The sequence below is a fragment of the Pinus tabuliformis genome, chromosome X (assembly GCF_031772625.1).
Source record: "Pinus tabuliformis cultivar Carrire ecotype Pingquan chromosome X, CPIR1, whole genome shotgun sequence".
Classification (NCBI taxonomy): Eukaryota; Viridiplantae; Streptophyta; class Pinopsida; order Pinales; family Pinaceae; genus Pinus; species Pinus tabuliformis.
This window is the reverse complement of record NC_142308.1, coordinates 1,410,083,602-1,410,100,891: the sequence shown is the minus strand read 5'-3', so window position 1 is coordinate 1,410,100,891 and position 17,290 is coordinate 1,410,083,602. Positions and strand designations below refer to the sequence as shown.

Here is a 17,290-nt window from a genome sequence, read left to right as displayed (position 1 = left end):
ATAAAACCAAAGAGGGATAGAGCCGCTGAACTATAGGACAAATAAGCTTCTCCGGACCATACAAATGCACGGCGAGCCCATGCAAAAGGTTTGGTTAAGATATGCCAGATACCACCGAAGATACAAATGGAACCTAACCATACATGTCCTCCAATTACATCTTCTAGATTGTCCATGCTAACAATCCATCCTTCTCCTCCGAAAGGAGATTTCAGTAAATAACCAAATATAGCACTTGGGTTAAGTGTCAGGTTCGTAATTTTTCTTACATCTCCACTGCCGGGAGCCCAACTATCATATACACGTCCAAAATACAAAGCTTTTAGCACTGGAAGAAAAGCACCAACACCTAGCAAGATTAGGTGAATACCCAAAATTGTGGTCATTTTGTTTCTATCTTTCCATACATAGCCAAAGAATGGAAAAGATTCTTCTAAAGTTTCGGGTCCTATGAGTGCATGATAAATACCACCAAAACCTAAAACCGCAGAAGAAATTAAGTGAAGTACCCCAGAAACAAAATATGGAAAAGTGTCCACGATTTCCCCACCAGGACCGACTCCCCATCCTAGAGTAGCTAGATGGGGAAGCAGAGTCAATCCTTGTTCATACATAGGTTTTTCCGGTACGAAATGAGCCACTTCGACTAGGTTCATTGCTCCGGCCCAGAATACAATTAATTCGGCATGAGACACATGAGCCCCAAGAAATTTACCTGACAAATTGATAAGTGGGGCATTACTGGCCCACCAAGCGAAACCAGCGGTTTCTTGATCACGACCAGCTAAAGCTATAGTTCCATTAAAGAGGATTTCCACAGGGTAGGACCTCCTCAGGGAATATAAGGTTTTCATGAGGCTGATCTTGAGCCGCCATCCAAGCACGAATACCTTCGTTCAGGAGAATATTTTTTGTGTAGAAAGTCTCAGATTCAGGATCTTCTGCTGCACGGATCTCCTGGGAAACAAAATCATAGGCACGTAAGTTTAGAGCCAGACCAACTACTCCAATGGCACTCATCCATAAACTGGTCACTGGCACAAATAACATGAAGAAATGTAACCAACGTTTATTGGAAAAAGCAACCCCAAAAATCTGGGACCAGAAGTGGTTAGCAGTGAACATGGAATAAGTCTCTTCGGCTTGAGTCGGGTTAAAAGCACGGAACGTATTTGCACCATCACCATCTTCAAATAAAGTATTTTCCACTGTAGCACCATGAATAGCGCATAGAAGAGTAGCACCCAATACTCCGGCAACTACCATCATATGAAAAGGATTCAAGGTCCAATTATGAAAACCTTGAAAGAAGAGGATAAAATGGAAAATAGCTACTACACCAAAACTAGGTGCGAAAAACCAACTGGACTGTCCCAATGGATAGATCAAAAATACAGAAACAAAGACAACAATTGGAGCAGAGAATGCAATTGCATTATAAGGTCACAATTGTACAGATCGAGCAAGTTCAAATTGACGTAACATGAAACCTATTAGACCAAAATCACCGTGAAGAGCAACGAAGGTCCATAGACCACCTAATTGACACCAACGAGTCAAATCTCCTTGTCCTTTGGGACCCCATAATAGTATCAAAGAATGTGCTAAACTATTAGCAGGAGTAGAAACTGCGGCAATTAGGAAATTACAACCTTCCAGATAGGAACTGGCCAATCCATGAGTATACCATGAAGTCACAAAGGTTGTACCCATGAACCATCCACCTAAGGCAAAATAGGCACAAGGAAAGAGCAATAGACCGGACCAACCCACAAAAACGAAATGGTCTCTGCGTAGCCACTCATCCATAGTATCAAATAAAGTTTTTTCTTCTTTAGAAGACCTTCCAAGGGCTATAGTCATAGCGATCCTCCTATTTCACTATTTCGACCATTTCCGAGCACCCTATATGATCAAAAGGTATACGATGAATTGGGGACAATTTTTCATCCATCATCCTTTCAAAAAAAAAAGGGTTCCGAAGATTCGTTGTTGGAACAAATATTTGAAACTGGACCGAACCGCTTACAGCAATCAATGAGATTGTCGAAGACCTTAAGGCTTAAATGATACTGGCACTGACTAGCTGCTATGACCAATGACCTAGTGTCAATGATACTGGCAATGACTAGAGCTATGACTGGAAAGTACTAGTAGCAATGATCGGCAACTATTATCAGCAGCTATGATCGACTATGATCGGCTATGACTGGCTATGACTACTGGCTACAGCTCTGACTACTAGCTATAACTGGCTATGACTGTGCTTATGGGCTATGAATGGCATATAATCGTCGAATTGTGAATCATCGTATGTAACGCATCGACATTGCATCCAGTCGATGTAGGAACGTGTGTTCCGTAGCAGTAAGTTTCATGCAGGAATATGGGGAACTCCTTTTTCTATTGGCAATGACTAGAGGCTATCGGCAATTGGCTGACCCACCCTATGGCAATGAGACTGCCTATGGCGACCACTGGCAACCACCTCCTGTCTATGATTGTCTCTCGGCAATGAGAACTGGCTATCATCTATCAGCAACGACTCCTAGAAATGCCATCTGTAAATGATCGGCTATTGTATGCCCACATATGTCTATGACCATCCATCTATCGGCTATGACTTTCAAGCGACTACCAGCTATCATCAATGAGAATAGGCTATGAGTGGCTCTGACTGGTGCTTATGGTCTATGAATGGCGTATGATGCTCAAAAGGTGACTCATATATAACTAGCATTAGTCACTTTCTCTTGTTGTGAGGGTGAGCCTGCCGAACTCTCGACAAAGGAGAGGTATTCTCTTCCCTTCTTCTTCCCAGCGTTAGGGGCTATTGGGCTTGGTTGGCTATTGGGGGTGGAAGGTTGGAGGTGGAAAGCTTAAGGCTTATGGTGAGCTTAAGGTGAAAGGCTCATGGCTTATGGATAACCGTCCGTTGACAATACCCCGGAGCCCATACCCACCGGTATATGCCAGTTGTCGCCGAGTTCAAGGCACAGTTGATAGCAAAGAAAGACAAGTTGATTTACCAGTTGAGTGCTTTATAGACTTGCACCCCTCGATTGATACAGGGATGGGCTTGATACACTCTTAGGAGGAAGCCACATAAAGCAACCACATAACTCTGGACATATGCATGGTACGACGGTACGGTATGGCACACGGTACGGGAACGAATGGATATCCTACCTGGGATGGACTGCACGGTTGGGCTGGGATACTCGGCTTGGGTTGGGCTCATGGGCTGCTCCGCTAATCCAATGGGGCTTGGATACTCAGCTGCTTGGCTATTCGACTGGACTAATTGAAGGGGCCTAATCACACAGCTACACATAGAGCTGCTAATCGAAGGAGCCTAATCGAAAAGGGGGCCTATTCACTGGGAAGGGGCATTGACGACGGTCTACCGAGAGGGAGGGGCGCACGGACGGACGAATGAATGAATGAATGAATGAATGAATGCTTTAGGGTTACCGATCCATACAGAACACAAGGGGCCTATAGCTACTCACTGGGAAGGGGCCTTATCCACCACAGGGAGGGCCTTATCACTAGGGCTACTCAATGGGCACTAATCCACAGGGAGGGGCACAGACTACATATACCGAGAAATATGACATTTTACCCACCTGAAGACAGTGAAAAGACATGGCTTTTACTTACGAGCAGATACATTGAGTTTAACGGATTGGATTGGATTGAATTGGATTGGATTTTTCACTTATTAGTCTGATGATGCTGGCCGGAAGGAGCGGCCAGAGGGCATGGATGATTTAGCTTACGTATACAGAACACAAGGTTACTACAGCACCTCACATAGAGATATAGCCATACTGACAGACATAGACAGAAGTCCTTTTTTGATAGCTGATCATTGTAACCAGGCGGGCATAGTTGGGCTTGGATCCTGGGATGGATGGGCTGCTCGGTTGGGCTGCTACTCAATTGAGCTCATGGTGGGATCCTGCCTTGGGATACTCGACCGGGATACTTGTCCTGGATACTTGGGCTTGGTTTGGCTGCTCGGTTTGAATACTTGGCTCGGATACTCGGGCTTGGATACCTGGCTTATGGTGGTCTTGGCTGAAGGTGAAAGGTGAATGGCTTCTGGTTATAGGTGGAAGGCTTATGTCTAATGCGAATGGCTAATGGTTAATGGCTAAACCCTGTCTCAATCCCTTTCAGAGTACCCTTTGCGTATGATCCCTAACTGGCGAATAAACGTCTTTGAGGGGAAGAAATAGAGTGCCAGGACCTTACCTTCTAGCTAGCTATTTGAGGGGAAGAAATATAGGGTCAGTCATATCTTCCCGAACCTCAATTTCACCCGGTAAGTAATGACCTTCTAGCTCAGCAATTACGATCTATAGTGATAGAATGGAGGTGATCCCTTTATGTTCCGATCTTGCAGTAACTCGGCCCTACGACTATCTGTTAGGCCATGTCGGTAAACATGCTTATTGGCCTTTTCTCTTTCTGCCCAACCGAGATGGTCCTATGAAACAATTGGAAGTGGGTCCACTCGGTCAAGATCTGGATTCGGGCGAGATGATGGCTATTGAATCGGCGAGAATGTTGGCTGGGATACTTGCCTTTGCTTCTCTGTCTTTGCCTCTTATGCTTTTCCCACTCTAGCTGACCTTGGCCCACCATACTCCTTTATTCCTGTTCATAAAGGTGCCTGCCCGGAAGGCTTACCGAAGACGGGTTGCAATGGGGTGGATGGATAGCGGGGGCATAACGCAAGACTCATAATTCGATAGCAGAATCAAACAAATCAATCAGGACCAGCATCCGAAGCCGGACAACCAATCATGAGAAAGAAAGGGTTGGGATGATCCTTACTGGATTGACCTTTCAGGACCTGGACCTACCTTCCTTTCATAACCTTATTCTCGAAAGTATCTGTAAGTAAGTTATCTAAGGGTTGATCAGGACCTTACTACTGGGTGGGCAGGACCTACTGCCTGAAAGGACCGACCCTTCGCTACGCTCGCTCAGGTAAGGAAGGTAGGTAGACTTTTCTCTTTTCCCGAACCATATATAAGCTAAGATAAGGGCTTAGGAGATGGGATGGTATGGAGAGTCAAGGACAATCAGTCAGAGAGTGAGTGCTGTTTCTCTGCTACGAGGCTTTCGCCTAGTCCCGCCAGCCCAGCGTTGTTGGTTGGTTTCAACTTATCTGGGACTCTCGTGCGTGTGAGTTTCCGTGCGGTGCTGTCCCTCACTTTTATTGCTTCCTTCCCCCTTTCTTTCCCTCCCCCCCCTAATCCCGATATTACGCATTCATTCCGTGCTCCCAATATCATATAGAGAGAGAAAGGCAGGCTGCCCCTGTTTCGTGCGTGTAGGTGCCGTACATGGGTGGGTAATACTAAAAGGCCATACTGCCCATTAATTCATTTCTGTATGGGCCGTTAGGGAAAGATAGGCGGGCAGATCATCGCATATTATATATGATGCTATGCCATAATACTAGTGGTTGATCATCCAACCTATACAATACTGGCTGGTTTTTTCAGACCTGCCACAACCCTGACACTATCGGGCGGTCGGGCACTATAACTAGAATTGGATCACCGAAACCGATAGGGAGCATGGGACCGATGGCGGGCACCGGGATATTTTCTACGATGATTTGGTTGGAAGGTTGGATTTGGCCCCTCAAAGAGCAGAGCGAAGCGAAGGTAAGGCTTGCTGGATCAGGAAGTTAGATGAGGGAAACAAACTATATAGATATAAGGGTAGCTGACCTAGTGAAAGGAAGGATATGATAAGCCATCTTGAAACTATTAGAAGGACCTGCCGACAAAGATGGATGCATAAGTAAGTAGTAAGATTATGTCAGTGAAAGCTAGCATTGGACGGTGAAGGGATACTGAGCACACACCGGAATGGTTATGGGGTTAGAGCCTGACGAAGAAAGGTATTGTCCTCAGGACATGAGCTATGGTGTTGGTCTTTCCTACCTGAGCAAGGACTTAGTCATCCATCTATTCGGGGGAAGGAATTAGAGAAGAGAGGTCACTTAGTTTAGGTTCTGGTTGGTCAACTTTGGATTGGAAAGGGAAAGCGGGCAGGACCTGACCTACCTTCCTTCCTTTATGGAGCTTCCTTCACTAGATAGGGGGGGAAATACCATGTGGTTTCAGGTGATAGAACGCTAGGAGTCAAGACATACATATGGGCAGGCGGGCGACGAGTCTGATAAGGGGTATTCTTAATGTGAAATCCACTAGGGCCATGGTATCATTATATCAGGAGGGAGGCAGGGCATTTTCTATTTGGTTAGGGCCGAGCCAGCCAGATTCGATTCAGCCGAGCCAGCCAGATCGCGTTTCATCGCTAATTAGCTGAGGAAGGGCTAATGAAATAACCCTCCTACCGGGCTACAGAGAGAGTGCGTTCCATCAAGCCAGAATCTCGTTATTGGCTTCACCCCATTTCCTTTGGTGCCTTAAGGAAGCTCTGCCTGCTTCAGCATGCATAAGATGTAAATAGCGAGAGGGCTTCTCCTGGTCATGGGAAGTCCACCCTTCGATCAGTGGGACCGCCCGACCGCTAAGTTCTTTCAGTAATTCATTATATATGAGATTATGCAATTTCATATAGGCTTAAATAACTGATAGCGGGAGAATAAAGTGCCGGGAAAACCTTGCCCCCGGAGGGACAAGCGGCTTCGCACCTTGAATAACTGGTCAATTTAAGAGCGAAAAGGAGAAGCGAGGGACGAGCGAGTGGTTCTATTTTGGGGTGGGGGCCCCAAAATGGAGGTGGCAAAAAGTGTAAGTTAGTCATCAGTTAGTCAATGGATCTGCATGAATCTGGCACTGTACTGGTGAATTCCCCATCACGAACGTGGCCTTGTACCTGGTTATTTTGAGAGAGTGAACATGGCATTTGCTTGGTGATTGATCAATCAAAAGGGGTACCAAACAATAAGTAAGTCACACGTAGGGCTAATCGATGGTTGTGTGGCTAAGTGGCACAGATAGGGCATAGGACGGCTAAACGATTGATCAGCGGCTTGTGGTGGATGACTTATGGATGCACGTGTGTGGATGCATAGGTTGGGCATAGAATGAATCGTATATAAATGCAGTGGGTAGCCAGCAGCAGTTTAAGAAGCAGCTTACCACCTTTTGTACATTCAAACATCATTAATTGTACATTCAAACATCTTCTAGCCTTCAGATACTAGTGTTGCATCAATGCCTTCAGATACTAGTGTTACATCAATGCATCGATAATAGTAAAGATATGCATCAATAGATTATAGTGAAGCTATGTGCATCAATTATAATAAAGAGACTATATGGTAACTTTGCAAATGATGGTAAGATGGTGTCACTCTTCATATTCAATCATATTATCCCCAGGTTTGGTGTACCCAAAGAGCTTTTCACTGATCATGGTTCTCATTTCCAAAACAAAATGATTATAGAACTAGTATAATATATATATAATGAATGACTGGAAGCCTCTTACTTCTTGGCTTGGTCAGAAATGAAATAAGAAGAAAAGCATAATCTCATATATAATAGGCATGAGATTCAATTTATGAGTGAGGGGAATAAAGAAATAGAAGGTTATCCCCCGAGCTACGCTCTTTGAGGGGAAAATACGGGGCGTAACAATGTATTTCAAGCTAGGCGTAACCACGTCACATATTATAAAGTGAGTTTGTAAGGGAAGGCTACACGTATTGAAAGCCTTTGAGGTACAGAGTTGCGAGACCAAAGGGAGAGAGAGGGGAATGGGGTAACTTTCTCTCAGGTAAGATGTGAACGGGGTAAGATTATTGAACAAATGGCTATGATTGAACAGGTCCTTCTATTTCATCTGGTGAATCAATGGGTGAATTGAGGTTGTATCACTTACATAATCGTGGCACATATTCGTTTGTATACCTCCTTTGTATACCTCTTCTTCGTTCACCGCACATACATGCCCGTAGCACCTCATTCGTAGCACCACCTAATAACCTAGCCCCTCTTGGTAGTTGCACTTCTGGGTAACACCTCTGGGTAGCACCTGTTCGTTATAGCCCTGCTCCCTGGCTCTATCCTCTTCCACGTTATAGCAAATAAAGGCACTCAAGCTCAAAGCAATTGTCCAATAGGAAATCATTACCAGAGGGGCATTGACAGCCGAGAGACCATTAGTCCCAGTCGAGAACCAACCCAACCGTCCCAGGAGGTGACAGAAAGAAAGGTACTCCTACGATACTAACATTCTCTACTGTGTCCTGACATTCTATCCATAGGTGCTCTAATAGCAGTATTTTGTTTCATTTTGATATGCGCTAAAAACACCATTACATTACAGAACTTTACATCATTCACTCTCCACCCACAACTCTCTACAGTATGAGATTGGGTTTTGGCGATTCCGATGCTCAATTCAATCTTTAGGATCTGGATCGCATGTTAGATCCTTCATTGGAGCATGCGTCATACACACAAATTGCCCTATGTCATATTACTTTCTTTTAGGCCTCATTGTTGTTCATTTGGTTGGTTGATTGAGTGACGATAACTTGTATAAGTTCCTATAGTCCCTTGGGCTTATTTATCCCAAATTTACGGGTAGCCAACCATAGCGCATATCAACTGCTAGTAGCCCACCTAATCAACTAGCCCAACACCGAGGAATATATGACCACCTAATCAGATATGGATTATCGACTACCGCTTGCAGGGACTCGCTCAATAACAGTTACTAGCTATATGAATACCAGTGGAGAATAGGCTATGTATCAACGTTCAATCTATGAATTAGAAACTTTCACTAGTAAGTATGATAGCAAGTGAAGAGATGTGAACTAGTTAGTATGAGCGCAGTGGAGGATCTGCTTCTGCCTTTATTGTCTCTGCTACTTACTTCATCGCTGCCTATTACTCTACAACTAAATTAGAATCAGGAGATAGGGGGGGATCCATATGAACCTTACACCTAAAAGTAAAAGATATAGAGATTTTCAAACAATGGGTAGAACAACCAGAGAGGATAAGAGGGATTGAAAAGGTAGATGAGCTGCATAATACAATATTAGGTCAATGGAGATATAGTTTTTACCCTTCATTAGAATATATAAGTCGTTGTTCGAGAAATTCCAGGTCGAGATCCAAAGCCATCACCTATAGGGTGGGGCTCGTTCCTTTTCCATATCCGGTTGGAGTTCGAGCAGCGGGAGGAAAGGCAGAGGCTTAAGAGGCAAAGGTAGCGTTTATTGCATGGAAAAAAGAGGAAGCATAGACAAAAGAAATGGTTTACTCCATTGAAGCAATAGAGGCATAAATAGAGCTAGAAACAGACCTCGTGACAAAGAAAGCTATAAGTAAACAATTCAATAGAGGACTCCGTGCCTGCAGGAGCAGCTTACCCCACAGCAGAAAAGTGAGAAGCACCAATTTTGGTTTCTCTGGAACCACCAGCAGAGAAAGCAGCGGAAAGGAAGGTAGCAGTAGTTCAAGATGTAATTGACTAAGTTCCAGCAGCAGATTCAGTGGAAAGGTCTCTAGGCGCAAATCGACGATATTTAGTCCATGTTCGAGAGCATGGATTAAAGCCAGAAGCAAAGGTAGAGGTAGCGGGCCATTGATTCAGAACCAACGAGAATTGGTTGCATACCCAGTTTCCTCCGTTTACTCAGATTCAGTTGGAGTTCAAAAGCTTGTTCCAACATCCGAACCAATTTCAATAATATTTCTTTTGCTTATCTCCCTGAATAATGGTTATTTCGTATCTTCCAGGGTAGTCATTCAATATCTCCCCATTTATCTCCCCTAACCACCCTCTAAGATGAGGAGAAATGGATTGATGTATTATTTGACACATTATTACATATATATAAGGATAGTTGGCGTATCAGCCCACCAGCTAGTGAGAGATGCCCACGCATACAGCATCAGTCACGGTTTTCGCCGATGAAAGTGGTACTTTCCCCTTATTGACTATGCTCAGGGAAAGGCCTGATAAGCCCAACTATAAATCAGGCTTATGATAAGGGATAAGCCTGCCTAGGCAAATGTCATTCTTTTTCCGTAACTTGAAAACCGAAAGCAACTCATTCATTCATACGGACATGGTTTGGCCAGGCGGGGAAAGAAAGCCCTTCCTTATCTCATAGTTAGGACCCGGGCTTCTCGGTTATACCCCTACGCTTTTTTTGACCCATTCAATCCTCTCCCTGTCAGTCGAGTCACTAACGTACCTGAAAAAAAGTCATTTGGGAGGATAAACATAGTTCTTCGGGGGAAGGGAAGTTATTAGGTGTTTAAGGAGGGTTCTTATGTGGAGGTTAAGGGGCCTTTGTTAGTAGTAAAGTGGTTTTAATGAGGGGCCAAGGTTCGTAGTCAAGTGTGTTTACTGAGGGGGCAGGTAGGCCTTTGTGAGTATGTGGGTTAAGACTCTCCGATTGGCATTTCCGTGAAAACTAACCTCCTTGCAGTCGGTCTTTGGGAGATAGATAAAGACCGAAGAGTGTATGTCCTCAAGCCTAAGATTTTGTTCTAGGAATTGAAGTTCGGTGTTAGACATACCACTGCGCCAGGCCAGTTACAATATAGAGACCTTAGGATAGGGCCAAGATTCTTGATTGAAAACTAGTGGGTAGTCACCCTAGCTTGGTCACTAAGAAAAAATCTTGGTTGTAACAAGCCAAGGCATAGGAAAGGACTAACTATCCTACCCTAGGAGAGTACGTTATCTCCCACCATTGAAAGCTAAAGAAGTTCTAGCAGTCCCCGGCTCTAATTCTGAAGTATATGCTTCGCCTGGCACTCTCTCTCATAGATTCAAGAGATGAGAGCAAGTATCTGAACAAAGCCTATTCCTACCTAAATGGTAGGATAGACTGTAATTAATCGTTCGTCAACAGACTCCTCACTATTGGTATGCTAACCATTGAGTTCGGAAAGGTACCAGAGGAGCTCTTCCGACTGCCTTTGCCTTGTGGAGAGGTGAATAATGACAAGGTGAGGGCAATTGGTGATATGGGCTAGATCTTGTAAAGTAAGAGAGGCGGGTGCCAAGGAGGTTGACTGGTCTTTGAGCTTTTGAAACCAACGACTGTGGCTCAGCCTCCCCGCCAATGAAAGGAGCCTCAATGGACTGGTTAGCCAGGTCCAGTAGTCCGTTTTATGGATCACTTCGTGTTCATAAAACCTATTAACACTGAGGCCATATAACCAATAGCACCTGTGAGACTGACAAGCTCTTCTAGCCTAGTGAGGTGAAAGAAAGTAGAGATCAAGCAAGCTTCGCTTTTGTAGAAGATGAAGGATACTTTATAGCCAGCACTTACAGGAAATACATAGATCAGATCTCGACCAAAGGCCCTAACGGGTGAGGGTGAGCTTGCCGAACTCTCGACAAAGGCCCGAAAGGGACTCGACCGAGGTTACGAGGGAGAGGAACTTTAGTTGCTCGACCATAAGGACCGGCAATGGGGCTCGACCGATAAGGAGAGGAACTTTAGTTGCTTGAACTTAAGGGAGAGGACCGGCAATGGGGCTCGATTGATAAGGAGAGGATCGGCAATGGGGCTCGACTGATAAGGAGAGGAACCTTAGTTTTTCGACCTTAAGGGAGAGGACCGGCAATGGGGCTCGACTGATAAGGAGAAGAACTTGAGTTGCTCGACTGATAAGGAGAGGAAGACAGGTAAGGGCACAGGTGAGGTTAGACCTTAAGAAGGTAGTTGAGGTGTGCAGGTAGGTTAGGTGGGTTGGGTAGGCAGGTAGGTAGATAGAGAGATAGATAGAGTCGGTTAGTTGGCACGGGATCTATATCTGCCATGGGTACATTATGCCATCAATCTGCCCTGATGCCAATGCCCTTGAATGCCCTTTCACAGGCTATTGGCTAGTGATAAGAAATATGCCTCTCCCTTGTCCTAAGGTTGGTTAGGCAATCTAACTTCATCGCTCTTATGCCTCTCCCTCGTCCTAAGGTTGGTTAGGCAATCTAAGGGAAAAGTCAGCTTGATCGAGCAAGCCTAACGGAATATGGTCGAGAGGGGAACGATTGGTACCCAACCCTTCCTTCTAGCTTTCCTAGTTGGTGTGGGCTACATTATATGAGGGGTCCGGCCAAGTAGCAGCTTCACTACCACCTCGATCAGCGCTAGTAGTTCTTTTTCACCTCTTCCCTTTCGAGAGCTAGTTGGATTACCCTAAAGTATAGGCAGTTGATTCATAGGTCAATGGTAGCAGCTGTTTTAGTCGATCCATAAACAAACATAGACCAAGGAAGCAAGAAGGGAGCTCTTCACTACCTCGACAGCCTAAATGTGATCGGAGAATCGTAACCCCTTGCAAGACCTCTAGACCTTCCCCACCAGGACCGACTCCCCATCCTAGAGTAGCTAGATGGGGGAAGCAGAATCAATCCTTGTTCATACATAGGTTTTTCCGGTATGAAATGAGCCACTTCGAATAGGTTCATTGCTCCAGTCCAGAATAAAATTAATATGGCATGAGCCACGTGAGCCCCAAGCAATTTACCCGACAAATTGATAAGTCGGGCATTACCGGCCCACCAAGTGAAACCAGTGGTTTCTTGATCATGACCAGCTAAAGCTATAGTTCCATTAAAGCACGTTTCCACGGGGTAGGACCTCCTTAGGGAATATAAGGTTTTCATGAGGCTGATCTTGAGCCGCCATCCAAGCACGAATACCTTCGTTCAGGAGAATATTTTTTGTGTAGAGAGTCTCAGATTCAGGATCTTCTGCTGCACGGATCTCTTGGGAAACAAAATCATAGGCACGTAAGTTTAGAGCTAGACCAACTACTCCAATGGCACTCATCCATAAACTGGCTGGCACAAATAGCATGAAGAAATGTAACCAACGTTTATTGGAAAAAGGAACCCCAAAAATCTGGGACCAGAAGCGGTTAGCAGTGACCATGGAATAAGTCTCTTCGGCTTGAGTCAGGTTAAAAGCACGGAACGTATTTGCACCATCACCATCTTCAAATAAAGTATTTTCCATGGTAGCACCATGAATAGCGCAAAGAAGAGCAACACCCAATACTCTGGCAACTCCCATCATATGAAATGGATTCAAGGTCCAATTATGAAAACCTTGAAAGAAGAGGATAAAATGGAAAATAGCTGCTACACCAAAACTAGGTGCGAAAAACCAACTGGACTGTCCCAATGGATAGATCAAAAATACAGAAACAAAGACAGCAATTGGAGCAGAGAATGCAATTGCATTATAAGGTCGCAATTGTATAGATCGAGCAAGTTCAAATTGACATAACATGAAACCTATTAGACCGAAAGCACCGTGAAGAGCAACGAAGGTCCATAGACCACCTAATTGACACCAATGAGTCAAATCTCCTTGTGCTTCGGGACCCCATAATAGCAGCAAAGAATGTGCTAAACTATTAGCAGGAGTAGAAACTGCAGCAGTTAGGAAATTACAACCTTCCAGATAGGAACTAGCCAATCCATGAGTATACCATGAAGTCACAAAGGTTGTACCCGTGAACCATCCACCTAAGGCAAAATAGGCACAAGGAAAGAGCAATAGACCGGACCAACCCACAAAAATGAAACGGTCTCTGCGTAGCCATTCATCCATAGTATCAAATAAAGTTTTTTCTTCTTTAGAAGACTTTCCAAGGGCTATAGTCATAGCGATCCTCCTATTTCACTATTTCGACCATTTCCGAGCACCCTATATGATCAAAAGGTATACGATGAATTGTGGACAATTTTTCATCCATCATCCTTTCAAAAAAAAATAGGGTTTCGAAGATTCGTTGTTGGAACAAATATTTGAAACTGGACCGAACCGATTCAATATAGGTAAATGCATGATCGCTCGATCCCGAGTTTTCAGAGTTCCTATCTGATCCTCGAATCACCTATTGAATAACATCGATGGAACAATTTAAGGGGAGGGAAGTGCTCTTTCTACCTTCCATTGACCAGATTCTATTCACAATATATATTCCATTCAATATTTTTTATTCATTCTCGTCTTGAACCTTCTGCAATGCAACAAAATGAAAAGGAGTATTTCTATTCTCTCTCATCCATCTCTATGTCTACTACATCGTGGTCCGATACGAATGAGTCTACGGGCAGGAACGAGTCGATTTTTTCATAACTCATAGAGCTAAATGAATGACTCCAAAGTTCTTCTCATTCTATAGCAAGAAGTTACATATTGAACCATTGTGATCAAAAAATGAAACCCTTTTGTTCCCTTTTGTTTTCTCTTTTCACATCTTAATTTCGATCTGTTTCTCACTGGTGTAATCACCATACAGCACATTCATATGAAAATATTTAGTACAGCGTAACAGAATCACATATTTTATTTGTGTATCAATTTCATCTAAACAGAGAAAATATGTTGTCCGTAATTCAGCTCGGAATGGACTTACTTCAGGATCTATATCTCTTTCTGTCTAGGGAAGGGAGAAGAGATCATAAAAATCGATCCAACGAAACATGCAATCAACAACCAAATAGGGAGTTCGATCAACTAAATAAGATCGATTAATTTTGGATAGGAAAGGTCCACTTTCCAAATCTCCATCAAATTTCAATACCAGAGTAGCTTATATATTCATAAGCCAATGGGTTAGGTTCACTTACTTCTCCTCCGTTTTTTCCACTTCTTTTGAAGACTGGTAATTTGAAATTACCAGGTATCCATAATACCTCTGATATGTTCAAAATTGACAAAGATCGAGTAAACTATATACTGATCCTATAGTAGCAGGATGAAGAAGACTATTATTGATAAAAATATAGTGGTCCTCCCCCCATATTAGTTGTGAGGCTCCGTCATAACAAATGTTTTGCCTGAAACCTATCATGACAGATAATTTTCGTCCCTGAAAAGGGGTTTTCATCTTGAAAAGATGTGGATCATACGATGAGAAATGGACACCCGAGCCTTCTTTCTTCATGGGAAACATGAGCCCTTTATCGGACTTGAACCGATGACTTACGCCTTACCATGGCATTACTCTACCGCTGAGTTAAAAGGGCCCCCTCATCATATATGAATGAGTGAGTCTACTATGGTAGATGGACAACAAATTGGATATGGATGATCCATCTATCTTTATAGATATCAAGTTGAGAACATATATTATAGTAGCTCGTAGGGTAAGGATGGCTATACTGGAAACTCCGGGCTGAGCTGATACGAAACGAATGGAGACAAGTTATGCCTGAGAGCATTTGCTGAAATATGTTCGTGAGTCCTTCCATCTCTTTTATGGCTCTATCATCATGTTAGGCCTGTGGGATTGATATAGAGGGTAGGGATGGCTATACTGGAAACTCCAGGCTGAGCTTATATAAACCAAATGGAGACAAGTTATGCCTAGAGATGATGTTGAATCAGCCTTGTCCACAAGGGAGCTATAAGTAATGCAACTATGAATCTCATGGAGAGTTTGATCCTGGCACAGGATGAACGCTAGCGGCATGCTTAACACATGCAAGTCGGACGGGAAGTGGTGTTTCCAGTGGCGGATGGGTGAGTAACGCGTAAGAACCTGCCCTTGGGAAGAAAACAACAGCTGGAAAAGGCTGCTAATACCCCATAGGTTGAGGAGCAAAAGGAAGAATCCGCCCAAGGAGGGGCTCACATCTGATTATTTAGTTGGTGAGGCAATGGCTTACCAAGGCGACGATCAGTAGCTCGTCCAAGAGGATGATCAGCCACACTAGGACTGAGACACGACCCAGACTCCTATGGGAGGCAGCAGTGGGGAATTTTCCGCAATGGGCGAAAGCCTGACGGAGCAATGCCGCATGAAGGCAGAAGGCCCACGGGTCATGAACTTCTTTTATCAGAGAAGAAAAAATGATGGTATCTGAGGAATAAGCATCGGCTAACTCTGTGCCAGCAGCCGCGCTAAGATATAGGATGCAAGAGTTATCCGGAATGATTAGGCGTAAAGCATCTGTAGGTGGCTTTTCAAGTCCACTATCAAATCCCAGGGCTCAACCCTGGACAAGCGGTGGAAACTACCAGGCTAGAGTACGGTAGGGGCAGAGGGAACTTCTAGAGGAGCGGTGAAATGTGTTGAGATCAGAAAGAACACCAACGACGAAAGCACTCTGCTGGGCAGACACTGACACTAAGAGACAAAAGCTAGGGGAGCAAATGGGATTAGATACCCCAGTAGTCCTAGCCGTAAACGATGGATACTAAGTGCTGTGCGTATCGACCCGCGCAGCGCTATAGCTAACGCGTTAAGTATCTCGCCTCGGGAGTATGTTCGCAAGAATGAAACTAAAAGGAATTGACTGGGGCCAGCACAAGTGGTGGAGCATGTGGTTCAATCCGATGCAAAGCGAAGAACCTTACCAGGGCTTGACATGCCGTGAATCCTCCCGAAAGAGAGGAGTGCCTTTGGGAACGTGGATACAGGTGGTGCATGGCTGTCATCAGCTCGTGCCGTAAGGTGTTGGGTTAAGTCCCGCAACGAGCGCAACCCTCATGTTTAGTTGCCAGCATTTAGTTTGGAACCCTGAACAGACTGCCAGTGATAAGCCGGAGGAAGGTGAGGATGACGTCAAGTCATCATGCCCCTTACGCCCTGGGCAACACACGTGATACAATGACCGGGACAAAGGGTCACAACCCCACGAGGGCAAGCTGACCTCAAAAACCGGCCTCAGTTCGGATTGCAGGCTGCAACTCGCCTGCATGAAGCCGGAATCGCTAGTAATCGCCGGTCAGCCATACGGCGGTGAATCTATTCCCGGGCCTTGTACACACCGCCCGTCACACTATGGGAGCTGGCCATGCCCCAATTCGTTACCTTAACTACAAGGAGGGGGATGCCGAAGGCTAGTCTAGTGACTGGAGTGAAGTCGTAACAAGGTAGCCGTACTGGAAGGTGCGGCTGGATCACCTCCTTTTCAAGGAGAGCTAATGCTTTTTGGGCTTCTTCGCTTGACATTGCTTCTGGAAGGACTCACATCTGAGTAAAGCTCATAGATGGAAATATTCTTGTGGGTCTCGATAGTGAAGTGAAACCATGAGCTTATCATCCCAGGTCGGAACAAGTTGATAGAATCCCATCTCCCATTTTCCTCCCCATGTTGCCACCCAGGCAGGGACATGGGGTAGCAAAAAAAGAGTTAGGGTTTCTCTTCTGCTATTTTGGATATATTGAGGCCTCCATCCCCGGGAGGCCTGCACAATGGGCTATTAGCTTATTTGCTATATTGGTTCTTGCAATATATTGGTGTTGGTGTAGGGGCAGTTCTCCATACCCAGAGGCCTGCACGATGG

At 44.7% G+C, this 17,290-nt stretch overlaps 1 pseudogene; it reads left to right on the top strand.

Moving 5' to 3' along the window:
• The first annotated feature begins 15,430 nt into the window (after positions 1-15,430).
• On the top strand, positions 15,431-16,909 carry LOC149145314 (18S ribosomal RNA; annotated as a pseudogene).
• Positions 16,910-17,290: the final 381 nt, after the last annotated feature.